General features: G+C 39.7%; 1 protein-coding gene and 1 non-coding gene across 2 annotated transcripts in view; one reads left to right on the forward strand and one right to left on the reverse strand.

Moving 5' to 3' along the window:
* The window catches only part of LOC122791459 (cytosolic carboxypeptidase 2-like), a 783,816-nt gene that overhangs the window by 520,599 nt on the left and 245,270 nt on the right, over positions 1–17,947 (forward strand). The gene's annotated exons all lie outside the window — the stretch shown is intronic.
* Positions 14,623–14,694, reverse strand: TRNAE-UUC. Its single transcript has one exon. It is a non-coding gene; the product is annotated as a tRNA-Glu (tRNA).

A 17,947-nucleotide genomic window follows, 5' to 3' on the forward strand; every position in this document is an offset into this window, starting at 1 on the left:
CCTGTCTAGCAGTGACACAGATGTGACCCCTGGGGTAAACTTACGATCTCCCACCAATCATCAAGATTTCTCTTGAAGAGAGTCAGTGAGGGGCTCTGCCTAATACGAACTGGGATCTTGTTCCAAAGCATGGGAAGCCTCTGGGTTATGAATCTATCCCTCCAGCATGTCCTATTCATACTTGTGCCGAGGTTTAAGTCTTTAGCTCTCGTGGTCCTGATGGACTTGGATTTTTTGAGGTGGAACATGTCCATCCGATCCTGATTGGACATGGCCTTGTACATCAGGCAGAGATCACCTCTGAGCAGGCTGTATGCTACTGAACAGAGCTGAAGTTTCTTTAGTCTGGCAGACTAAGACATATGTTGGAGACCCTTGATCCTCTTGGTGAGGTACTTTTGTTGTCTCTCCAGCTGTTACAAATGCCGGGTGAGGTACATACCAAATGGGGCATTGTACTCAATCATGGGTCTGATGAGGGAGGAGTATAGGGGTACAATGACATCCTTGGATCTGGATGTGAATCCCTTCATGATGAGGTGTGCAAGGTAGAATGTTTTTCTAACCACTTTGGCAATGTGGGTGTCAAATGAGAGGTCGCTGTCGACTTGGGTCCCTAGGTCTCTGATTACTTTTTCCATACTCAGTGGGTTGCTGTCTATGTGATAATTTGTGGGGACTTTGTTTTTCCCAAAGGGGATGACTATATATTTTTTGGCATTTAGTTTAAGGCCGTGACTCCGGCACCAGTTGTCAGTTTCTGTGAGGCCTTTTTGTAGGATGTATGTGTTCACTGGTGTATCGACTATGGCGCCTAGTTTGCAGTCATCTGCGAACTTTGTCAGTCACAGCCCTCCCATGTTTGCTTTAACATCTGAGAAATAAATGCCGAACAAGAGGGGTCCCAGGACAGATCCCTGTGGGACACCACTTGTGACTGGCTTTGAGTCTGACATTGCTCCAGCGATTTTAACTTTATGGGTTCTGTCCTTTAGCCAGTTTGCAACCCATCTAGTGACATAAGGGTTTACGTTTAAGCTGTTGAGCTTATCTATGATGCCTGAGTGGGGTATTGTGTCAAAGGCCTTAGCCAAGTCCAGGTAGGTTGTATGGACTGCTTTGCCCTCATCAATGGCTCTAGTGACTGTTTCGAAAAAGTCAACCAGGTTCAAAAGGCAGGATCTGCCCTTTACAAAACCAAACTGGGTGGGGTCAAGTGTCTGTAGGTCCCCTATGTCTCTGTTTATGAGTTCCATAATGATTCTTTCCATAGCTTTGCAGACCAGGCTGGTTAAACTTATGGGGCGGTAGTTTCCAGGGTCTGTAGAGGCACCCCCTTTGTGGAGTGGGACCACTGTTGCTGTACACCAGTGTTCAGGTACATATCCCGAAGTAAGGCTAAGGTTAAATAGCATTTTTATGTGTGGGTTTAGCTCCTCTTGGAGTTCACGTAACACGCAACCCGGGATACCGTCAGGTCCCATTGATGCTGTGTTTTTAGTTTTGTTTAGGGCGGTTCTCACTTCGACATCTGAGATGACAGGGAGATTACATTCAGCTGGGATAAGTATTTCTTCTTTTGGGGGTGAGGGAGGGGAGAAATTTGCACTGAACCTGTCAGCCAGAATGTTGGCAATATCTGTGGGTTCAGTGTATTTTTTGTTGTTGTGAACCAACTCTGAGCATATCTGAGGGTTTCCGCCCAGGTTTCTAACATAGCTGAAGAAGGCTCTGCGGTTATCTTTAGTGTCCTTAGCGATTTTTCTCTCAAAGTTGGCCTTGGATGTTTTTATGAGAAAGCGTAGTTTTCTGCTAATGTTGATCAGAGATGTCTTCCCTTCATGGGATTTTGCTCTGACGTGCATTAGCTTCCTTCTTTTGTTATACAATTTGTTAATGGCTGAGGTCCACCAGACAGGATGCTTGCCTTTGGTGGAGAGGGACTTGGATTTATTTGGGATTGCATGATCCATGCATTCTTGGAGATGTCCATAGAAAGCATTTGTGAAGGATTCGGCATTGTGGGATGTGGTATCCACTGGCACAGTGGGCTTAAAGGATACCATCTCAGTCTTAAGAAGAGTGAAGTCTGCTTTTGAGAAGTTTTTCACTGTGGTCTTTTGTGCTGGGGTGGAGGTGGGATATGTATATCCAGGGTGATTAGTTTGTGGTCAGATCTCACTAGTGAGGGGTATACTTCCGGTGTGGAGCATTTTGTCCCCATGTTTGTGATGATCAGGTCTAGTATATTATCTCCCCTAGTGGGAGAGGTGACTAGTTGTTCCAGTGCATTTGAATTTATGAATTCCAGGAACCTTTGGGCTAGGGTATTAGGGCTAAAATAATGTACCCAATCTATGTTTGGGTAGTTGAAGTCTCCCAGTATGATGGTATTTTGTGATACATTCATATCCTCCAATGTCTTCAGGAAGACTGAGTGGGGTTCTTGAGATTGGGAGGGTGGTATGTAACATGCTACCAGTTGTCTAGCAGTTTTGCCTATGGTTAGTTGCACCTGTATGGTCTCTGATGCTTCATGTGTTGCTACTAACCTGGAGGTGTGGGTGTCCTTGATGAATATGGACACTCCCCCTCCCTTTGTGGTTCGGCCCGACTGAAAAAACTCAGGCTGTACTCAGTGGCATATCACTTACTCAGAGGTCATTTCTGCCTGACTTACAAAGCCATGTCCAACTCAGAATTGATGCACATGCTCCACCTAATGAAATCCGTCACTGCGAGCCACGTGCTTTAATAAGCTAAACCTCACCACAACAATAAATAGAACATGCTGGAGGGATAGATTCCTGTCACAGAGACTCCCCATGCTTTGGAACAAAATTCCAAATTACATCAGACAGAGCCCCTCACTAACACTCTTCAAGAGAAACCTTGACGAGTGTATGGGTAACGGAAAATACACCCCTGGGATCACTTCATTGGCTCTGCTTGACAGAGGATCAGTTAATTAATAAATGTGGTGGCGAAAGCCGACACACTCTGGCTAGGCTTATAAATGCCCTCTGGCAGATAGTCTAGTACCTACCTATGAACCTAAATATTTTTTTGCTCATAGAGAAGATGGGGTACATAATATTGAAGGTGATTCATTTCATTTTAGGAAGTCGGGGTTCCACCCTCCATACTGTAGTACGGTTAAAACATTTGAACAGCTGATAGTGCACGATTTACAGGTCAACCAGGCCCATATTTTTCGCCCTTTTTCTGATAACCTCACTTCTGAGGAAAGAAGAGCTTTGAATTCCTTAATGAACAACCAGAATATAGTTATAACAGGTGCAGATAAGGGAGGGGCTGTAGTTATTTGGGATCAAATAAAGTACGAGCAAGAGGCATATAGACTGGTGTCTGATTCTATTTCTTATTGTTCTTTACCACTGGACTCTACTATAGAGTTTAAACATGAGATAGATGAATTTTTGACCAGGGCCAAAGGACATGGTGTAATATCTGCTTCACTGGTATCACAGTTAATAGTGGATTCACCGGTCTTTCAATATTTTTACCTGGTTCTAAAGATTCATAAAACACTACATGATCCCCCAGGTAGGCCGATAGTGGCAGGCAGGGGATCATTGATTGAACCCCTGTCTGAATGTCTTGAATTCAAGTTGAAATCTCTCCTTCCTCTGGTGAGGGCAAGGATAAGAGACACCAAGCAATTTTTGCAATTAATGGACAACTTACAGGCTCCAAATACAGCACATCTAGGAACACTGGACATGCAGTCTTTATATATATATAAGTATCTCCCATCAAGTGGGTATGAGGGCTGTTCATTACTGGATGCAGCAGTCCAATATTTTTAAGGAATCAGAGATGAATTTGTTGTTCTTATTGCAACTGGTGTTGGAACACAATGCATTTATGTTTAACAATCAATGGTATCTGCAGATGAAAGGCACGGTGATGGGGGCAACGTTTGCCCCCATTTACGCCAACCTTTTTATGGGGTATTTTGAAGCCCAGTATATTTATACTTCAATTCATAATTTTACATCTCAGCTTATTATGTGGCGCAGATACCTTGATGACTGTTTGGTGGTGTGGCAGGGAGACGTAGCTGAGTGGCATAGGTTTATGCAATATTTAAACAATAACAAGTATGGTATCAAGTTTACAGGGAAATTGGACTTGTCTACTATTGATTTCCTGGATGTGAATGTAACTAAGGCTATAGATGGTACTATTATTACCAATCTATATAGAAACCCTTTTTCCAAGAATTCTTTTTATGCATGCCCACAGCTGTCACCCTGGCCACACCATCAACAATATTCCTGCAGCCTAATTCCAGAGGGTTAGGTGAATATGTTCGGTTGACACCAGATATGAAGAACAGGCTTTAGGCTTGAAAGCACGGTTTCGGGCCAGGGGATATACCAAGTCGGTGGTAGATAGGGCATATAAACAGTCGAAGACCACTAGTAGGACCAATTTGTTACGAGATGTCCAAAAGCTGAGACAGCCCAAGTCAGAACGATTGAGATTTATAACCACGTATGGTAGTAATACCTTTAAGATCAAAGAAACTATTTCGAAATTTTGGCACGTGCTCTATTCAGATCCATTTTTTTCAACCATACTTAATGAAAAATTTAATTTTGGTTATCGCAAAGGTAAATCTTTGGGACAATATCTTTCTTCATTTAAGAAGGGTCAATACCCATTAGGGGGAGCACCACAGACCTCGGTAGGAAGTACATAATGTGTTTTTTGTAAATATTGCAAGTTAAAGTCTAAAACAGTCTTTTACGTCAGTAAATACTAGGAAAGTTTATGACATTAAGTATTTAATAAAATGTACTAGCACATGGGTGATGTATATGGCAATATGCCAATGTGGAGCTTTTTATATTGGACAGACATCTTGTACTTTGAAGCAAAGGATAGCCCTACATATTAGTGATATTAAATGTAAACGAGCTTGAAGTGCTCTTTATAAACATATATTAGTCCATAGTATGGCACATTTTGTGTTTGTAGGTATTGATATGGTCAAGAGATCAAATATGAATGATACGATTAGGCATAACATATTAACCAACAAGGAGTGCAGATGGATCATAAATTTGGGGGCCCTTTTCAAACCAGGGCTTAATGACCAATGGTAATTTATTATGTTTTGGCTACCCTTACTAGTATCATTATTATTATTATAATTATTATTATTATTATTATTATTATTAATTTTTAAGTATGTGGTTGATAGATGAGCATCTGATATAAGAGTGTATATTTAAGCCATGGTTATATCTTTCTGTATCGTTATTATATGAAGTGCAGTAGACATGTTTTCACTACTGTGGGGGTGTTTTTGGGCAATTTGTATATTTTGGAACTTTTAGAGTTCTTGCATTTTTACTAATGACTTTCATATTCTTAATGGTAAAATGTGGAGAAGGACATTTGCACATACATACTGGGTTTGTATGCAAGCAGGTTATGTATTTAGCAAATCTGTTATATTGTTTACATGGGTATGATGTACATGTTGAATGGGAGGGTGGCCTAATGGTTAAGGTGTTTGCCTTGCAACCTGAAGGTGTGAGGTTTGAGTCTCACAAGGGATAATTGGCAAGGCTTAAGATGGCTCGCAAGGGCAGTTAGCTTAGTACTAATCTATGAACCTATGTCTCTTTAAATGTGTTTTCTCTAGGCTGCTACATAAATTGAGGCTTACTGCTGTTTAAGACGCACACTGATGACGCCTTTGTGCAAAACCGGTCTGTACTGCAGGCTGTGCCTGGAATAAATTCTTCATTTGCAAACTGGCTACTTTTGCGCCTTGAGTGCTGGAATATTTTGGTGATACATATATATATATATATATATATATATATATATATATATATATATATATATATACTGCCCAGTGTAATCTGCCAGTATGTTTATCTGCTGACAAGATAACCCTATGAGAAGTCCCCCCCCACATGAACTAAAGATATGGGTCAGAAGTGTACCATATATCTGAATCATGGGAAATGCAGGTGGGGTACATGGGCACATTATATCATGTCATTGGCATTGTATACCTCCTGGCTGTTGAGGGAGTAGAAAACTGTCCCTGTAGACCAGTTGAGGCCTTAAGGGTAATGTTTCTTCAATCAGTGGCCATGCTGTAAATTGCCCACATGTCCAGGATCTGGTGTAGAATACTTAAGGCTGATGTCCGCTGTATCCCTAATGTGTCTCATGTAGATCACTGGAGCATCCCTGTAGAAAAGCTGGATAATGCTATATATACTGTTGGGCTCACTGATTTGGTCAATCCAAACATGCCTCCTTGATTCTCCTTGTGTTCAATGTGTGGCCTCCCTGTCAACACAGTAGAACTCCACTACCACCTGGTCTGTGAGGTAATATGTAAGGCACTGATCATGCATTATGAAGTAGTTCAAATGGCACATTGCAGGCAATGGCTCCTATAGTAGCCTTTAATATATAATGGTAATCTGTGTCCTTCCTTTACATATAATTCCTTACTTTGTATCATTATGCAGTCATTTGCAAGTGCTGCGTGCCTCAGATATGCACCTCTGCCCCTCCCCCCATGTGGCTGTGCTGTCTGTGATTCTGAATCACCTATTCCCTGCTCTAATTTACTGTGTTAATTGTGTTATGTGTCTTTTAATCCCAGCCACTGTATATTATAATATATTAGTGTTTTGAATCTAACTGGAAAATATAATGTTAGTGTAAGAGTGGTTTCTCAGATAAAACAAAAGCCTTTATGCAAAGATAGTCAAAATGAAGCACAATGACAGGCTGAGGTAACTGCTGCCAACTGTTTAAAATTACAAAAAAAAAATAAATAGACATCTGCTAGGTAAAGGATTAGATAACTGATCACCGGTCTTTTTGTATTGCATGTTAAAATTGACATGAGCCAAAGAAGGTGTCGTTCAGTGAAATAAAATATTTAAATTCTGTCTCTTAAAGACATCTGACCCTAGTTACAACTGCAGCCTCTGCAACACGTTAGATTTACAGAACGCATAGCCATACTTGCACTTGTGCAAGGAATTATTCTTGTTGATAACTTCTTAATGTTCTTCTGCTTTCAGGATTTTAGCATTATTGTTTTGAATGTATAGAGTTATTGCTTTAAACAACACAGTATTAATTAAAAATACAGTGCTATAGGTGGTATGATAAAACCATTTTTGTGCAGATTAACCCAGACATGCAACCTAGAAAAGACTGTTTGATTTACTTTTTATTTGTGCTATTAGTATGATTTACTTTTTATTTGTGCTACTAGTAACACTTGTATAGTGTTCTGTCTCTACTTTATTCTAATATCTCCAGTATGAACTTACAGTTTAGTTTGTAGAAAACAGTAATTCTCCCTTTAAAGTAAGTTTTATGCACTTGTGCATTTTAAGCAAAACACTACAGATAGAATTGAAATGTACATTTTACTGAAGATAATAAATTGCTTACAGTTGCTGCTTTCATTAAGGACCAGCTTCTGACAGAACCTTACAATATTTGATCTTGTATCTTTCCGCAGAGAGATATTCATGATACATATCAGGAGACATTGGAGATGTGCAGTGAAGTCAGAATTAATTAACTTTGTTGTATGATAACAGTGTAAAACTGGGCTTTGCTCTTTGAGTTTATGCTGCCTTATACATGTTAGTTGTGCAGAGTAAATCTGCTAACACTTTCTTGTATATTTTTCAATGTGATTATATCCACTGATCTACACATGCATAAAGGTGTATATGTGTACCAACTGGGCAGCCCATTTGTGAGACAGAAGTCTGTAAGAAAAGGGTTTACTTATGAGCAATTGAAACATGCTTAGACTCACCAGTTTCTGAAAAGTTATTATTGAAAACAAGTGAGATAAAAATCCTAGAAAAACAGAAAAACAAAATATTTTCTGCAAAGGGGAAAGTCCTCCTGCACCCCCTATGTGTGTGACACCCTCTAACTTATATATACCAACTCCACAGTCATACCACTGTGGAGAAAAGGGGAAAAATCTCAGAAACATGCTCTGACACCTCATACAGTCCAACAGATTGCAGTAAAACTCACTGAGATATTAAACATACCAACTAAAACCACTCATCCGTAAGTGCTACGGTGACATGTAATTATGCCTGAATAAAGATTTGCCACATATCATGTCCAGTCTCTGTGCATTTATTAATATTTAATTGTGAATGTGCATATCACATCTGTATACAAATAATAGCAGAAATTAGAAAATTTGATAAAAAAAGAATAGTGCAAGCAGCGATTGAGAATTAGTCATGTGCTCATGAAATTCACAAACTGAATAGGAGGAGTGCTGGTAGCTTTTCTATGTGTCATTTTAAGAACTTAAGACATAAATGGCTCCTGAAGGTATTTAAAGTAGGGTGGAGAGAAATGTGCATCCCAGATGACTGGAGAATAAGCATTTTAGTGCCAGTGTTTACAAGACCAAAGGGGACACTCACAATTTTGGACACTACAAAGGTATCAGACTCCTGTCACACTGCATGAAAGTGCTTGAGAGGGAGCCTGATAATGGAATATGTAGAGTAGTAGAAAGTAAAATAGGAGATGAGTAGCTCAGATTCAGAGCAAGATTTGGCACATCCACCTGATGCTTGCAGTGAGAGGATAGTGGAGAAGAAGCTGGAGATCAGGAAAGTGTCCAACTGGGCATTCCTAGTCTTGGATAAAGCATATGACACAGTCCCAAGAAAGCTGATTTGGGCACTCCTATGATGGTTTGAAGTCCCAGAAGCTGTAGAATTAGTCAGGCTGTGTACAAGCACTCAATGACACAAGTCAGTGGTTATACTCACAGAAGGTCTCCCAGTGGGAGTAAGTGTACATCAGGGTTCAGCTATGAGCCCACTGCATACAGGTGATGGACTACATTATCAAACAGGTCAGAGTGGGAGACATATCACAAAATCTGCTGTATGCAGATGATATGGCTTTACAGGCAGACTCTGAACAGGAACTTCAGCAAATGACAGGGGAATGGAATGTGAAACTGAAGGCATGTGGCATGATACTTGGTGCAGACAAGATAGTTGTCATGATAGCAAATTCATTGAAGTCAGACAAAGCTGACAATTGAGATAGAATGGAAAATAGTGGAATAGGTTAACAGCTTTACATGTCTGCGAGGGCTGGTTGAGAAGAAGGAAAGTCTGCATGAGGATAAGGAGGTTAAAACTAGAATCAGAGGGGCTGTAGTCTCCTGGCACAGAATGTCAAGGATGGTGTGTAACAGAAGAATGCCAAAGAAGCTGAAAAGTAGCACGTACAAAACAGTGATGCATCCAGTGCTTTTGCATAGCATGGAAACCTGGGCAGTAAAGGCAGAGCAGCTGAATAAACTAGAGGTGATGGAGTGCCTGAGACAGGTGGTAGGATGCACACTGTGTGACAGACAAGAAATTGATGGCATCGGAGCAGAAGCCAAAGCTGTACCATTTACAAAGGAGACCAAAAAGAACCAATTATGGTGGTTCATGCACATGTGCAGGAAAGCAGAAAATAAATTGGTTAAGAAGATTTTGGTGAAGCAGGAAGAAGGCAAGAGAAAGGATGATATCTAACCAAGAGATGACCATATTAAATGAGAGGAGACCTGTTATAGGCAGTCATGACTTTCATAGAAGGTAGGAGAGTGGCACTGAATCAAGGCAGGTGTTGACAGTTGACATGCCACCCCCTTCCCCCCATGGAAAAAATGGATAAAAAGGGGAATGATGATGTTAGAAACGTTCTCAGGCAAAAGTTAGAATAATTAGTTGTTATCCAGTGAAACTGCATCATCAGAAATATTGATGAAGGACTTGAAATTGCTGAATTTATTACCACTATTGAAGGCAGCCACGGGTTGTTTGATAAAGACAGTATTCATATTCTGTAACTGTTGCAATATCTAAACTGGCAGATAAGTCCACTAAAGTAGTGGAGAAGGATTCTGGTCAGCCTTACATGGCACTGCTTCATTTAGATAATACAGAGGACAAGCTCCTGCAAGTAATTTTAAAACTTTGAAATTTAGCTAATGGGGCTAGGGCTAACCAGACTGTTGCATGTATTGTTGAACAAAGTACAGCCTTGTGCCTTCACATGGCAACACTGGCAAACAAGCTACAGTCTGCTAATTGTGTTGCTAGTCTTCCAGAGAAATCTGGGGAGTCACTTTTTTGATGTCTGATTGTGTCATTCCCTGCACGATTTGAACCAAGCATTGTTTATGACCAGGCTGCATTTCAGATGTCATATCAGATGGTACTTCCCTAAAATGATGATTTTTTTGAACAGCTTGTGTGGAGGTAAGAACCAATTTCTAGCTGCTTTTCAGAAATTTCAGAAATTAAAAGGAAATGAGCAAGTGGTGCTCAGATATCCTGATCTTTCTTACACAGCTGGTATAAAAAGCAGGGAGCTTGATGCTATGAAGGTGCATTTAAAGGCACTTGGTATCCTATACTCCTTTCTTATCCAAATCTGATGTCCAAAGGTTGGTGTTGTGGGTCGTACTGTGCCTGATCATATTTTAGCAAAAGTATAAAAGGGGATAGAATAGGAATAAATTAGAGGGGAAGAATGTCAACTTTATGGGTCAAGGGGATGGTGGAACAGGTGATTAAGGAGAAGCTTGGATAGGAGTCGTGAGGCAAAGTACTAGTGGGATATCCTAAACACAACCTGTAGAAGCAGGTTGGAAGGTTGGCATAATGGTTAAGGTGCTTATCTTATAGACACAAGGTGCAGGGTTTGATTCTCACATGGGGTAATTGGCTAGGCTTAAAATGGCCCACAAGGGCAGTTAGCCTAGTACTAATCTATGAACCTATTAACCTATAAGGATAATGGCTTAAAAGAGGAGTGTACAGCTCTGAGTAAAGAACGGTCATGGAAGTTACACTAGGAGTTAAGAGCTACAGAAGCATATGAATAGAAGAGGAATGGTAGTAGCAGGATAAAAGAGGTACAAGATTAGGATTGAAAGAGTAGAGCAAAGTCAGACATATGTAAATCCAAGGTCAGTGTTGGCAATCTAATGGACAGAAGATAATAATCCATTTGTTATATAAATACTGAAAGATCAAAGAAAATTGGCTACAGTTTGAACAGTTAAAATAGCATTCATGGACAGAGAGATTCATGGGAGGATGTTCAGAGATTTCTCTGAAAGCTGTAGGAAGTATGGAAGAGGGAGAAGGAGGAGGGGTTGGTATGATGGGTATCCGAGATGGGTGACTGACTTCTTGAAGGGAGGTAAAATGAATGGTCCAGCTGGCTTTTAATTAGGTTTTTACAAAAACAATAAGTGCCTAGATATGGTAGATGGTCTGTTTATGTATTGAAGCACTGAAGGATACGGAACTACTAGTCTTTATGAGAGATGCCACAGTGATGACATTGAAAAGGACTTCCCTATCAGAAGTGCAAGATTCTGGACTCCAAGTCAAGGTGCTTCAGAAATGAAGCTCCCATTTTTAACACACAACCATGAATTCCAAAATTTGGTATAATACCTTTAAAGTATTTTTGCAAAGCTTCACCCCCCCCTCCCTACCCACCTTTACTTTTTATATATACAGACTATGAGAATATTGTACCTTGATGTGGGATACACTCCCTGATACCACAGTCTTGGGCTTGTATGCATTCCCCTCATTAGGACTTAATGTTATACAGTTCTAAGGCTTGCAGTTCCAGGGCTGAGAATTTCATCAGGCACCTAGAAAAATTGGAAAGTGATTTCAAGGACTGGGAGAGTTTAGACAAATTTCCCTCTACCCTGCTGATGCAAAAATGAATGAGATTGTGCGATACTGTGAGAATAAGTACTTACATACTATTTTTTTTCACTTCTAAAGATAATGGTATGCACATGATATACACTTTAGTTTATCGGATCAACAAATATAAAAAATGAGATGTATATATTTATTACCTTGGTTCCCTGTCACTATAGTGAACAATAAATTAACTCAACACCTATGTGGTGTGGAAAGTCACACATCTAACACCCGATAGACATCATTACATTCCAGTGCATTTTCTGTTAAAATCAGCATAAAAAGCACAAGATAATCAAATGTAACTGCTTTGTGAACCATAAAATCTATTAAAATTCTGCAAATAACAATGTTATCAGTAGAAAGTATTCTTAACAGTGATAATAGTCAGTATGTTCATTGTCTTTCCGTAAATACTATAATATATTATAATGCATACAATCCTAGAATTATATTTTTGCTAAACTTTCAAAAACAAATTGTCATATTTTTGGATAATGTACAAACAAGTTAGACGTATATTGTTAAAACATTTTTGTTAACCAGGTATAAGCTTTCACATGACAACAAGAATTTCCTGTCTGAGTGCACATTTACTGAAATATTTACAGAAATACAAAAAATATATGCTTAATTGTATACCTAGCAATACAAATACCACTGAATATCTATCAGGATGTGCAATTTACAGTGCAAATATCAATATTTTTTTTCAACAGCTTCTTAGGCTTCACTTGATGCCATGCAATAGTTTGTAAGTCACTTGTTTTTTTAAAGTATTAAGCACATATGGAAATATTGATTCTTTCACAATTACTTGCAAACATTTAGCAATATCTCCAGCACAGTGTAGTATAAATGGACATTGACAATGAATGTTCCTGCCATGGCATTTCACACCGTACACCACAGTAGCATTTAGGCCTGGCAGTCTTGAAAATAAGAACATGGATATGAAAATATGAATAATAAGTGACAGTTATTAATTTCCTTATGGCAAACATCCTGGATTAGCAATCTTAGTGTCATTTTGTTATTAAGTAATAGAAAAATATGTCTGTCTCACATTATCTGCAGTATTGATGTTTTGCTTTTAAATAATTATAACTTGTGTAATGTTGCATATGTCAGCATAAATTTTAATTGCCTCTGTAATTGCTTTACTTGCTATTGTATAATGTTTCTGGAGCTTTTCTCCCTGGGCCTCCTCTGAAAAAGGACTATTTTGTAGCTCATCCGGACTACTCCCAGTGAACAAATGTAAAATAAATAAGTCCCTGCCATTTATATTGCTGCTTATTATTAGCTGGAAAGTCACTTAATCGGGTAGTTTGGAAACAGCTTTCTTAGGATAGGAGTCCTTGATCTTTTTTACTCTTAAAGAAGCCACACCTATAAAAGGTCTGGATGCCATAAGGAGCTATGGGTGTTAACTGGAAATATACAAAAAGGCACTATATGGCTTGAATGAGTAAAAAACAAATTGGAGCCTGCTTTAACATGGGAGGCAAAGCTTCCTCTACCCCTATGTTAGGTGACTTTTCTCACTACGCCCCGTGGCTTAGTAGAGATCTCTGAAGTTGCTGCACATTAGGAGAAGGGGGCCTCCCCTGCACTTATTCGTTGAAAGGAGAGATTTTCACACTCAGCATCTTTCACAAAAGTGGCTGTTGTATTCACTGTACTGCTCCAGTTACCATCTACCTGTAAAGCATTCTTAATTATAGTGTAAAATTTAATCACAGCAGATGTTCAGAATGTATATAGTACTAGTAATAGGTTCATAGGTTGGTACTGGGCTATCTGCCTGAAGGCATATATTAGCCCAGCCACGTTGTGCGGTATTCACCACCCCTTTAGTAGTTCCCTAGACCCTTGTACTAGCAGCTAGTACCCTTGGCCCCTATCTAGTAGTGCTGTTGGTGTGATCCCCGGTGTGAACTTTCTGTTACCTATCCACTCATCAAGGTTCCTCTTGAAGAGTGATAGTGAGGGGCTCTGTCTTATGTAGATTGGGACCCTGTTCCATAGTAAGGTAAATCTCTGCGAAGGGAATCTATACCTCCAGCATGTTCTATTCATTGTTGTGTTGAGGTTTATATCCCTAGAGCGTGTAGCTCGAGTAGATTTGGTTTTGCTAAGATGGAGCATGTTCAACATTTCTGGGTTGGACATGGCTCTGTACGTTAGACAGAGATCGCCTTTGAGAAAGCGGTATGCAACAGAGAACAGACTTAGCTTTTTCAATCGTGCTGCATAGGGCAACTGTTTGAGGCCAGTAATCCTCTTGGTTAGGTACCTCTGTGGTCTCTCCAGCTGCTGGAGATGTCTAGCCAGGTACATTCCAATTGGTGCATTGTACTCAATAATGGGTCTGATGAGGGAAGAGTAGAGGGGCACCATTACATCCTTAGATCTTGATGCGAACCCTTTCGTGATCAGATGGGTCACATAGAAGGATTTTCTAACCACTTTGGCAACATGGTTATCCCTTATTTCTTCTTCAGATTTCAGGGGATTACCTCCTATGTTGTAGTTTGTGGGTACTCTGTTTTTTCCAAAGGGGATTACTACGCATTTTTTTGCATTTAGCTTGAGACCATGGCTTTGACACCATGCATCAGTCTCATTTAGGCCCTTCTGGAGGATCTCCATAGGTTCATAGGTTCATAGATAAGTACTAAGCTAACTGCTCTTGTGAGCTATTTTAAGCCTAGCCAATTATCCCTTGTGAGACTCAAACCCTGCACCTTGTGTTTGTAAGGCAAACACCTTAACCATTAGGCCACCCTCCCAACCCCAAAAATGCAACCCATTCCCACACCGGGAGTCGAACCCGGGCCGCCAGAGTGAAAACCAGTAATCCTAACCGCTAGACCATATGGGAAAGCCCATGTCGGCCAGAGACTCTATTATAGCACCCAGTTTGCAGTCGTCCACAAACTTAGTCAGCCACAGCCCTTCCGTGCTTGCCTGCACTTCTGAGAAGTATATGCCAAACAGGAGGGGCCCCAGGACAGAGCCCTGAGGCATACCACTCGTTACTGGTCTGGATTCGGACATAGATCCTGCTACTCTTACTTTATGGGATCTGTCTGAGAGCCAGTTTGCGATCCATCTTGTGACGTAAGGGTTTATGCCCAGGCTGGTGAGCTTATCAATAATACCTGAATGGGGAATGGTGTCAAATGCTTTAGCAAGGTCAAAGTAAGCCGTGTGTACCTCCTTTCCCTTATCTATAGCCTGAGTAACTGTCTCAAAGAAATCCACCAGGTTCAGGAGGCATGATCTGCCCTTGCCGAAGCTGAACTGTGTCTTCCAGGTAGTCATGTTCTACTGAATGCAAGAAACTAAGACATTTGTTTGAGTAAAAGAAAACACTGTCATGTGTTTCGGTGGGGGACAAAGCAGACTTCAGCAAGAGAACATTAGCAAATTAAGTTTTTATGTGTCTGACCCCTGCCCAAATTATCTACTTGCCACCAGCTCTATTGGCATAGAAAGATAAAGTCCCAAACATGACACAAATTACCTAAATTCAAATATTGGCTCAGATTCCATTTGAATCTGGCATAGGGGGAGAAGAAGATGCTTTGGGCAAAGGGTGTGGAGTGCCTCCCCTTGTTCTTTTTGACCTGGCCATATTCACCTACCTGATTTTCTTTTTATTTTATAGTTAATAGCTATTATTCATAGTTTTACTTAAATCAACTACCTTTCTCCACCTCTCTTTCCACCTTTAACTCCTATTCTCTCTCTGTGTTACAGTTATGTATATACATGAGCAATGCAACCACCCATTACTGTACGCTGTATGTTTGTCATTTGTGTATCTGTATTTTTACAAATCCTGTACAAAATCTGCTTTTCATAAATTTGTATTATTGTGTGTGTGTGTGTGTGTGTGTGTGTGTGTGTGTGTGTATGTATGTATTATCTGTATACTCCAGGGCTGAGACTAAAATTCCTCATTATTGATCAGTACACTACTCCAGTCAGCAAATGCAATAAATAACTAAACAAAGTAGCATTTTTTGAGTATTTGCCTTAATATTTGATTAATCTTGAACATTTTCCAGCAAGAAATGAAATGTACTAACCAGTAATAACAGAATTACCACTTCAGAACATTTCAACCATAAAATGTCACTTGAACCACCATTTCTGAAATCCACCAAATATGGACAAGGGTGAGACAAAGGATCACAGATGATAATTATAAATGCATGCCAATTTGTTATACTTTCAGTGCAATTTGCCTAATTTATTCTATACACTGAATGTCAAATCCCCAAAGGTTCATTGTAGTAAACATTTTAATTCAAACTGGGTTGGTAAGTTAAAAACTACAGAGTTGTTAGGTGGTGCCTACACATTGTGTGCCTCTCTGGCCAGTGCTGTAAACAGTGCAAATGCAAGAATAAGTAACACTTAATGCAGTGCAGATTGCATATAACAAGTTCATCTGGCATTATTATGCAGGGTGGGATACTTTGTAACACATCCTATGGTATGTCGTTCACACCTTGCACCTGAAGTGTGACTTCTCTAGTGATTTACATACATCCTTACTTAACTGGACATTTTTGACAGACCATTAAAAAGAAACAAATATAAATACTTAATGAAATGTAAGTGATACTGAAAATGTACACACAGTCATGATGTTTTAGAAATATTGAGACTGATGATAATCAACATATTCAAAGTTTTTGCATGAATTCTGTATTATAATTCAGAATAATCTAAACTTGTCTTGGCAATCATCCTTTCATGTCTTAAAAGCCTAGAAACTTGGATCTGACAGAATTGAGCTTTCCAGCATGAATGGGGGGGGGGGGGGGGGATTAAAGTAAAAACACTTGGTGGTATGGCATTGCCTCACATGCGTTGATCTCTTAGACCCAAACATGGGTCAGAAGTAGTCTGGAAGAACACAAGGAGGTTTGGTAGACTGAGCAGATGGCAAGGGGTCCTGGTGTCAGCTGATGTTCAGATGTAGGGAACAAAAAAACTGACCAAAGTAATAAACAAAGAAGAACACAAAGGCCAAAACTGTATCTAGCCACCAATTATTTTAGTTTGCTAATGAAGTAATAAAACACAGACTCCAAAAACTACAAATATTTATGCAGACACAGTTCCTTCTTAATGCATTCCAGATCACATGCACCCTCTCTGTGGAATAAAACTTCCTCATACCTTTCCATAATGTACCTCTCACTATCTCGTGCTTTTCCTTATTCTACTTCCTACCACGTGACATTTATGGCCTGCCTACTCTTGTTCATTTCGTTGCATCTAGGACCTAATGATCAAAACTGGCAACAGTAGTTCATCATAAACTGCACAGGCAAATACTTGCAAAGATCCCCAAAGGTAACACAAACAAAACTTTTTGGTTTCATTATAGATGACAACCTAAAATACCACCAACACATTTCCATAGTCATAAAAAAAAAAAACACATGGTATCCTCTACTGTGATAAACCTTTCCTCATTGACTCTTCTAGGAGGACTATAATGTCATCATACCTCCTCCCAACTCTTATTTATGTATTCCCAGTTCTTACAAATCTCTATATTACCCTTAAAATAAACCTGTATCTTGCTACAATAACATTGCAAAATTCACTGCAAACCCTCCACATAGATCCCACCACTGCCAGGCACTAAAACATCTATACTGACTAGATCTAAATATCTAACCTACAATCTGTTAAGTCATAGCTCACAAACTTGTACACAAACCAGAGAATTGCCCCTCTCTAAATAATTTTTCAAGTTCTGCTCTCCACACAGAGATCTCCACTCAGCCAAAAAATCCTTAATCAGTGTCACCAAATCTAACAACTCTATAGGAAACTCTTTATACTCATATTATGACAAAAAATTAAACAGGCCCTAAAGCAACACCTACATAATTTCCTGGATCCGTTTGTGTTTTTTACCCAGGATAAACACTAAATTTGTTCTTCTCTCACAAAACCTTTCCTTACCTCCAGCCCTATTCTCCTCATTTTCCTTCACAAGTGTCTCCCTTTCCTTCCTATCTCTTCTTCACAAATATCTCCTCTTTCACAGTACCTCACACCTAACACCCCTCTGCACCTAGCTTATCTTTCTCTTCTCCTTTTTG

Source organism: Protopterus annectens, chromosome 17.part0 (genome assembly GCF_019279795.1).
Source record: "Protopterus annectens isolate FY-2018-M chromosome 17.part0, PAN1.0, whole genome shotgun sequence".
Classification (NCBI taxonomy): Eukaryota; Metazoa; Chordata; order Ceratodontiformes; family Protopteridae; genus Protopterus; species Protopterus annectens.